This window comes from Salvelinus fontinalis, chromosome 24 (genome assembly GCF_029448725.1).
Source record: "Salvelinus fontinalis isolate EN_2023a chromosome 24, ASM2944872v1, whole genome shotgun sequence".
Lineage (NCBI taxonomy): Eukaryota > Metazoa > Chordata > Actinopteri > Salmoniformes > Salmonidae > Salvelinus > Salvelinus fontinalis.
The window spans coordinates 27,958,305-27,968,391 of NC_074688.1; positions in this window are offsets into that span (position 1 = coordinate 27,958,305).

Sequence of the window (10,087 nt, forward strand, 5' to 3'; positions counted from 1 at the left end):
GGATCTGCCAGAGCCGCCAGCGAGCCATGAGCAGCCAGAGCCGCCAGCGAGCCATGAGCGTCGAGAGCCGTCAGCCTGCCATGAGCGTCGAGAGCCGTCAGCCTGCCATGAGCGTCGAGAGCCGTCAGCCTGCCATGAGCGTCGAGAGCCGTCAGCCTGCCATGAGCGTCGAGAGCCGTCAGCCTGCCATGAGCGTCGAGAGCCGTCAGCCTGCCATGAGCGTCGAGAGCCGTCAGCCAGCCATGAGCGTCGAGAGCCGTCAGCCAGCCATGAGCGTCGAGAGCCGTCAGCCAGCCATGAGCGTCGAGAGCCGTCAGCCAGCCATGAGCGTCGAGAGCCGTCAGCCAGCCATGAGCGTCGAGAGCCGTCAGCCAGCCATGAGCGTCGAGAGCCGTCAGCCAGCCATGAGCGTCGAGAGCCGTCAGCCAGCCATGAGCGTCGAGAGCCGTCAGCCAGCCATGAGCGTCGAGAGCCGTCAGCCAGCCATGAGCGTCGAGAGCCGTTCAGTCAGGATCTGCCTGAGTATATCAGCCGGGACCTGCCCCTTGTCCCGGTGCTGCCCCTTATCCCGGTGCTGGCCCTTGTCCCGGTGCTGCCCCTTATCCCGGTGCTGGTCCTTATCCCGGTGCTGGTCCTTATCCCGGTGCTGGTCCTTATCCCGGTGCTGCCCCTTGTCCCGGTGCTACCCCTTGTCCCGGTGCTACCCCTTGTCCCGGTGCTGCCCCTTGTCCCGGTGCTGCCCCTTCTCCCGGTGCTGGCCGTTCATTTAGGGGATGTTAGTTTGAGGGTGGTCATTGGGAGGGGAAGACAGAAGCGGGGAGTGACTATGGTGGTGTGGGGACAGCGTCCAGAGCCTGAGCCACCACCATGGTCAACTGCCCACCCAGACCCTCCCCTGGACTTTGTGCTGGTGCGCCCGGCGTTCGCACCTTGAGGGGGGGGTTCTGTAACGTTCCTGACCTGTTTTATGTTGTTTTTGTATGTGTTTATGGTCAGGGCGTGTGTTTTGGGTGGGCAGTCTATGTTTTCTGTTTCTATGTTGGTTTTGGGTTGCCTGGTATGGCTCTTAATTAGAGGCAGGTGTTTTGGGTTTTCCTCTAATTAAGAGTCATATTTAGGTAGGGTGTTCTCACTGTTTGTTTGTGGGTGATTGTCTTCCGTATCTGTGTTATGTTTGCACCATACGGGACTGTTTGGATGTTCGTTTCGTTTTGATGTAGTCTGTTCCTGTCCGTGAGTTTTACGTCAGTTATGTAAGTTCATGTTCAGGTTTTTCGTCTACGTCGTTTTTTTGTTTTGTAATTTTGAAAGTGTTGTGTTTTCGTGTTGCCATCGTCGTGTTCAAATAAAAGATGGCTTATTTCCCGAATGCTGCATTTTGGTCTACTGATCCTTCTCTCCTCTCCTCGTCCGAGGATGAGGAGAACGACAGCCCTTACAGCTAGACTGCTAGACAACAGAATACATTACAGTGCTAGACTGCTAGACAACAGAATACATTACAGTGCTAGACACCAGAATACATTACAGTGCTAGACTGCTAGACAACAGAATACATTACAGTGCTAGACTGCTAGACAACAGACTACATTACAGTGCTAGACAACAGAATACATTACAGTGCTAGACAATAGAATACATTACAATGCTAGACTGCTAGACAACAGAATGCATTACAATGCTAGACTGTTAGACAACAGAATACATTACAATGCTAGACTGCTAGACAACAGAATACATTACAGTGCTAGACTGCTAGACAACAGAATACATTACAGTGCTAGACTGCTAGACAACAGAATACATTGCAGTGCTAGACTGCTAGACAACATAATACATTACAGTGCTAGACTGCTGGACTACATAATACATTACAGTGCTAGACAACAGAATACATTACAGTGCTAGACTGTTAGACAACAGAATACATTACAGTGCTAGACTGCTAGACAACAGAATACATTACAGTGCTAGACAACAGAATACATTACAGTGCTAGACTGCTAGACAACAGAATACATTACAATGCTAGACTGCTAGACAACAGAATACATTACAATGCTAGACTGCTAGATAACAGAATACATTACAGTGCTAGACTGCTAGACAACAGAATACATTACAGTGCTAGACTGCTAGACAACAGAATACATTACAGTGCTAGACTGCTAGACAACAGAATACATTACAGTGCTAGACTGCTAGACAACAGAATACATTACAGTGCTAGACTGCTAGACAACAGAATACATTACAACGCTAGACTGCTAGACAACAGAATACATTACAGTGCTAGACTGCTAGACAACAGAATACATTACAGTGCTAGACTGCTAGACAACAGAATACATTACAGTGCTAGACTGCTAGACAACAGAATACATTACAGTGCTAGACTGATATACAACAGAATACATTGCAGTAATAGACTGCTAGACAACAGAATACATTACAATGCTAGACTGCTAGACAACATAATACATTACAGTGCTAGACTGCTAGACAACAGAATACATTACAGTGCTAGACAACAGAATACATTACAGTGCTAGACTGTTAGACAACAGAATACATTACAGTGCTAGACAACATAATACATTACAGTGCTAGACTGCTAGACAACAGAATACATTACAGTGCTAGACTGCTAGACAACAGAATACATTACAGTGCTAGACTGCTAGACAACAGACTACATTACAGTGCTAGACAACAGAATACATTACAGTGCTAGACTGCTAGACAACAGAATACATTACAGTGCTAGACTGCTAGACAACAGAATACATTACAGTGCTAGACTGCTAGACAACAGAATACATTACAATGCTAGACTGTTAGACAACAGAATACATTACAATGCTAGACTGCTAGACAACAGAATACATTACAGTGCTAGACTGCTAGACAACAGAATACATTACAGTGCTAGACTGCTAGACAACATAATACATTACAGTGCTAGACTGCTAGACAACAGAATACATTACAGTGCTAGACTGCTAGACAACAGAATACATTACAGTGCTAGACAACAGAATACATTACAATGCTAGACTGCTAGACAACATAATACATTACAGTGCTAGACTGCTAGACAACAGACTACATTACAGTGCTAGACAACAGAATACATTACAGTGCTAGACAATAGAATACATTACAATGCTAGACTGCTAGACAACAGAATACATTACAGTGCTAGACTGCTAGACAACAGAATACATTACAATGCTAGACTGCTAGACAACAGAATACATTACAGTGCTAGACTGCTAGACAACAGAATACATTACAGTGCTAGACTGCTAGACAACAGAATACATTACAGTGCCAGACAACAGAATACATTACAGTGCTAGACTGCTAGACAACATAATACATTACAGTGCTAGACTGCTGGACTACAGAATACATTACAGTGCTAGACAACAGAATACATTACAGTGCTAGACAATAGATTACATTACAATGCTAGACTGCTAGACAACAGAATACATTACAATGCTAGACTGTTAGACAACAGAATACATTACAATGCTAGACTGCTAGACAACAGAATACATTACAGTGCTAGACTGCTAGACAACATAATACATTACAGTGCTAGACTGCTAGACAACATAATACATTACAGTGCTAGACTGCTAGACAACAGAATACATTACAGTGCTAGACTGCTAGACAACAGAATACATTACAGTGCTAGACAACAGAATACATTACAATGCTAGACTGCTAGACAACATAATACATTACAGTGCTAGACTGCTAGACAACAGACTACATTACAGTGCTAGACAACAGAATACATTACAGTGCTAGACAATAGAATACATTACAATGCTAGACTGCTAGACAACAGAATACATTACAATGCTAGACTGTTAGACAACAGAATACATTACAATGCTAGACTGCTAGACAACAGAATACATTACAGTGCTAGACTGCTAGACAACAGAATACATTACAGTGCTAGACTGCTAGACAACAGAATACATTACAGTGCCAGACAACAGAATACATTACAGTGCTAGACTGCTAGACAACATAATACATTACAGTGCTAGACTGCTGGACTACAGAATACATTACAGTGCTAGACAACAGAATACATTACAGTGCTAGACTGTTAGACAACAGAATACATTACAGTGCTAGACTGCTAGACAACAGAATACATTACAGTGCTAGACAACAGAATACATTACAGTGATGGACTGCTAGACAACAGAATACATTACAATGCTAGACTGCTAGACAACAGAATACATTACAGTGCTAGACAACAGAATACATTACAATGCTAGACTGTTAGACAACAGAATACATTACAGTGCTAGACTGCTAGACAACATAATACATTACAGTGCTAGACTGCTAGACAACAGAATACATTACAATGCTAGACTGCTAGACAACAGAATACATTACAGTGCTAGACAACAGAATACATTACAGTGCTAGACTGCTAGACAACAGAATACATTACAGTGCTAGACTGCTAGACAACAGAATACATTACAATGCTAGACTGCTAGACAACAGAATACATTACAGTGCTAGACTGCTAGACAACAGAATACATTACAGTGCTAGACAACAGAATACATTACAGTGCTAGACAACAGAATACATTACAGTGCTAGACTGCTAGACAACAGAATACATTACAGTGCTAGACTGCTAGACAACAGAATACATTACAGTGCTAGACTGCAAGACAACAGAATACATTACAGTGCTAGACAACATAATACATAACAATGCTAGACTGCTAGACAACAGAATACATGACAATGCTAGACTGCTAGACAACAGAATACATTACAGTGCTAGACTGCTAGACAACAGAATACATTACAGTGCTAGACTGCTAGACAACAGAATACATTGCAGTGCTAGACTGCTAGACAACAGAATACATTACAGTGCTAGACTGCTAGACAACAGAATACATTACAGTGCTAGACAACAGAATACATTACAGTGCTAGACAACAGAATACATTGCAGTGCTAGACTGCTAGACAACAGAATACATTACAGTGCTAGACTGCTAGACAACAGAATACATTACAGTGCTAGACTGCTAGACAACAGAATACATTACAATTTTAGACTGCTAGACAACAGAATACATGACAGTGCTAGACTGCTAGACAACATAATACATTACAGTGCTAGACTGCTAGAAAACAGAATACATTACAATGCTAGACTGCTAGACAACAGAATACATTACAGTGCTAGACTGCTAGACAACAGAATACATTACAATGCTAGACTGCTAGACAACAGAATACATTACAGTGCTAGACTGCTAGACAACAAAATACATTACAGTGCTAGACTGCTAGACAACAGAATACATTACAGTGCTAGACTGCTAGACAACAGAATACATTACAGTGCTAGACTGCTAGACAACAGAATACATTACAATGCTAGACTGCTAGACAACAGAATACATTACAGTGCTAGACTGTTAGACAACAGAATACATTACAGTGCTAGACTGCTAGACAACAGAATACATTACAGTGCTAGACTGCTAGACAACAGAATACATCACAGTGCTCGACAACAGAATACATTACAGTGCTAGACAACAGAATACATTGCAGTGCTAGACTGCTAGACAACAGAATACATTACAATGCTAGACTGCTAGACAACAGAATACATTACAGTGCTAGACTGCTAGACAACAGAATACATTACAGTGCTAGACTGCTAGACAACAGAATACATTACAGTGCTAGACTGCTAGACAACAGAATACATTACAGTGCTAGACTGCTAGACAACAGAATACATTACAGTGCTAGACAACATAATACATAACAATGCTAGACTGCTAGACAACAGAATACATGACAATGCTAGACTGCTAGACAACAGAATACATTACAGTGCTAGACTGCTAGACAACAGAATACATTACAGTGCTAGACTGCTAGACAACAGAATACATTACAGTGCTAGACTGCTAGACAACAGAATACATTACAGTGCTAGACTGCTAGACAACAGAATACATTACAGTGCTAGACTGCTAGACAACAGAATACATTACAATGCTAGACTGCTAGACAACAGAATACATGACAGTGCTAGACTGCTAGACAACAGAATACATTACAGTGCTAGACTGCTAGAAAACAGAATACATTACAATGCTAGACTGCTAGACAACAGAATACATTACAGTGCTAGACTGCTAGACAACAAAATACATTACAGTGCTAGACAACAGAATACATTACAGTGCTAGACTGCTAGACAACAGAATACATTACAATGCTAGACTGCTAGACAACAGAATACATGACAGTGCTAGACTGCTAGACAACAGAATACATGACAATGCTAGACTGCTAGACAACAGAATACATTACAATGCTAGACTGCTAGACAACAGAATACATTACAGTGCTAGACTGCTAGACAACAGAATACATTGCAGTGCTAGACTGCTAGACAACAGAATACATTACAGTGCTAGACTGCTAGACAACAGAATACATTACAGTGCTAGACTACTAGACAACAGAATACATTACAATGCTAGACTGCTAGACAACAGAATACATGACAGTGCTAGACTGCTAGACAACAGAATACATTACAGTGCTAGACTGCTAGACAACAGAATACATTACAATGCTAGACTGCTAGACAACATAATACATTACAGTGCTAGACAACAGAATACATTACAGTGCTAGACAACAGAATACATTGCAGTGCTAGACTGCTAGACAACAGAATACATTACAGTGCTAGACTGCTAGACAACAGAATACATTACAGTGCTAGACTGCTAGACAACAGAATACATTACAGTGCTAGACTGCTAGACAACAGAATACATTACAGTGCTAGACTGCTAGACAACAGAATACATTACAGTGCTAGACTGCTAGACAACAGAATACATTACAATGCTAGACTGCTAGACAACAGAATACATTACAGTGCTAGACTGCTAGACAACAGAATACATTACAGTGCTAGACTGCTCGACAACAGAATACATTGCAGGAGGAGAATAAAAGGAATCTGCATCAGACTCAGAACAAAGTCCATGGAATGTTATTGTCAGAAATGATGGATATTTGATTTATCGTTGCTAATTAGACTACAAGCATCATTTCACTAGCCTAAATGCCAGTCTGTTTTTGCTATCATGCAACTCTCTGTCACTCAGTGTCATGCCAAACATGGCTTGACTTGACCATAACAGAAATGGAGTTGGCAAGAGCACAAACAGATCTAGGACCAGGTTATCATTTTACTAAGAGTTCCATTTTGACTGGACAAGTTGGAGGAGCCTGGTTGGAATTGATCCTGGCTGACTGAATGACTGGCTGTTTTCTACATCTGAAAACCCCCACAGCCAGTCTGTCTGCCTCTAGTTGCATCACATTATAGCCGTTTAACTGGACGAGAGAAATTGTTTCCCAGTTCCCACTGATAGTTGGATATCCTCATCCTTGGCGAGGTTCGTAGTGTATAGATGGATAGTGTAGCGGCTCTGCCAGTCCTTGCTGCTGCCAAGAGGAGGGCACAGACTGAGTGTGAAGAATCAGACCTCAGCAGACCAATGGATGTGCTCACTACACCATATTCTCTAAATAGTCTACTGTACTACATTTAGATAGTCTACTACATTGGTCAAAAAGTAGTGCACTATATAGGGAATAGGGTGCCATTTGGGATTAACGGAAGACTGGAGGATGGTGTGTGTTTGGGGGATTGGGAGGTGGACGGGGTTAGCAAAAAAGGCCCAAGGCAATTTCCTGGCTCGGCCTCCAGCCACCTACAGTCTCCCGTGAATACGGCTGGTAGCAGCCCAGGGTCGCAGACACCATCATGACGCTAGTTCAAGGCAGTGGCAGAGACATAGACATTGTAAGTTAACTTCTAATAGTTTCTGAGAATAATAGCACGGTCCAGTAGTACATAACCAATTTACAGTACATTGTATGGTGGTAGGTGTCACTGATAGATCCAGAAAAGGAATCGAACACATTTAACACACTGTCCTTAACAGGTAAATGAGGGAGTAGGATAAAGATCAAACTTTGCGAGGGGAAATGGGGAACACTGTATGTCCGGAGGGAAGCAGAATAAAGGGCAGAACACAGCAGCTGACACAGTGTTTATTTATATGGCACTGTATATCTTGTATAAACAGGGAGAGGGTGTTTGATGCATGTATTTGATATTGCAGTCTATAGTCTTTGAAGCCATGCTGGCTGTGGGGCCTGGGGAGACCAATGGTGGGGTTAAGAGGAGATCTGTGTGTGTGTGTGTGCAGCATGTGTGTGTTTGTGTGATCTCCATATCTTTCCAACTGTAAGTCAACCCTGACTTGGCTCACAACGAGTGGTGCAGCTGTCTAAGGCACTGCATCTCAGTGCTAGAGGCGTCACTACAGACCCTGGTTCGATTTCAGGCTGTATCACAACCAACCGTGATTGGCAGTCGCGTAGGGCGGTGCACAATTGGCCCAGCGTTGTCCGGGTTAGGGTTTGGCTGGGGTAGGCCGTCGTTGTAAATAAGAATTTGTTCTTAACTGACTTGCCTAGTTAAATAAAGGTTAAAATCAATAAATAGTCTCCCTTTTTCTCCATCCCATAATAACAGATAATATAAGAAATTAAGTTAGTCGGCTAGCTGGCATCACAGAGGTATGGCCCCAGAGAGGGTATGTGTCTGTGAACGATGGTAGAACCACCACCCCAGGTCGTGTAGAAGGATCTTTCATATAAATCTGATTTCCTTTCATGTCCTGCTCTGCTACAGCAGGCTGAAGGAAAGATACATATTTAGTTTGCCCAGGGCAGACTTAGACAAACAGTATGGGTATGTCCCAAATGGCACCCTATTCCCTACATAGTACACTGCACCCTATTCCCTATATAGTGCACTAATTTTTAACCCTGGTCAGAAGTAGTGCACTATGTAGGGAATAGGGTACTATATGGGAAGCACCCGATGACTCAAATGATGATGGACAGCTACTCTTTTTATCCTCTCGGAGGTTAACCACTCTTCTGGGTAGGATGAGGGACTTTTGCTCTAGTGAAGAAGAAGAAGAAGACTTGAGGCCACTGTTAGTAAGAGATCAGACTTCTCAGAAATGGACAAACAAAACCAATTATCTTTGTGTAGTCGGCCCTTTGTTTTTTAGTGGGTTGAATTGACGTATTCCATTGTTTTGCTGTGTGCACAGAGTTTGCATGTCTAGCACGCTCCTCAGTCAATGGTCAGTCTCCAACCTTTCAGCACGAGTTTAGTAGCTTTCTGTACACATTAATAGAGATTTATTGTAGTATTTTCCAGAGGCAGGATCCAGAAACCCTAAACAGAGATACTTTAAAAGGACTTCTTCCTGAAGAGGATGAACCAGAAGATGATGGAGAGGCAGGAATGATATGCAGCCTAATGGAAACCACCTGTGAACTCTGTTTCTGTCTGTGCCCTCTTTTCCCCTATTACCCCACTCTGAACGCCTACACACACATGCAAAGCAAGCAAGCAGGCACACATGCACCCACACAGGCATGCACACGCGCACGCACACACACACCATAAGTCCACTGATCATGCCATTTGTCACGGCCGTCGACAGAAGGAGACCAAGGTGCAGCGTGGTGAGCGTACATTTTCCTTTTATTTTAATGTCGCCAACAAAACCAGAAACAAAGAAACGACCGTGAAGTTTCACAGGGCTATAGTGCCACTAACAAAGTTAACTACCCACAAACACCAAAGGAAAAAAGGCTGCCTAAGTATGATTCCCAATCAGAGACAACGATAGACAGCTGTCCCTGATTGAGAACCATACCCGGCCAAAACATAGAAATACAAAACATAGAAATAAAGAAACTAGAATGTCCACCCTAGTCACACCCTGGCCTAACCAAAATAGAGAATAAAAGCCTCTCTATGGCCAGGGCGTGACGCCAAAATGAACCTGCTCTGGAAGTTTACCCACACAAACGTGTGAGACTTCATGTTAATATATTAAAGATCCAATTTCTACCCAAGCCTATGTCCTCGCCATGTCTGTA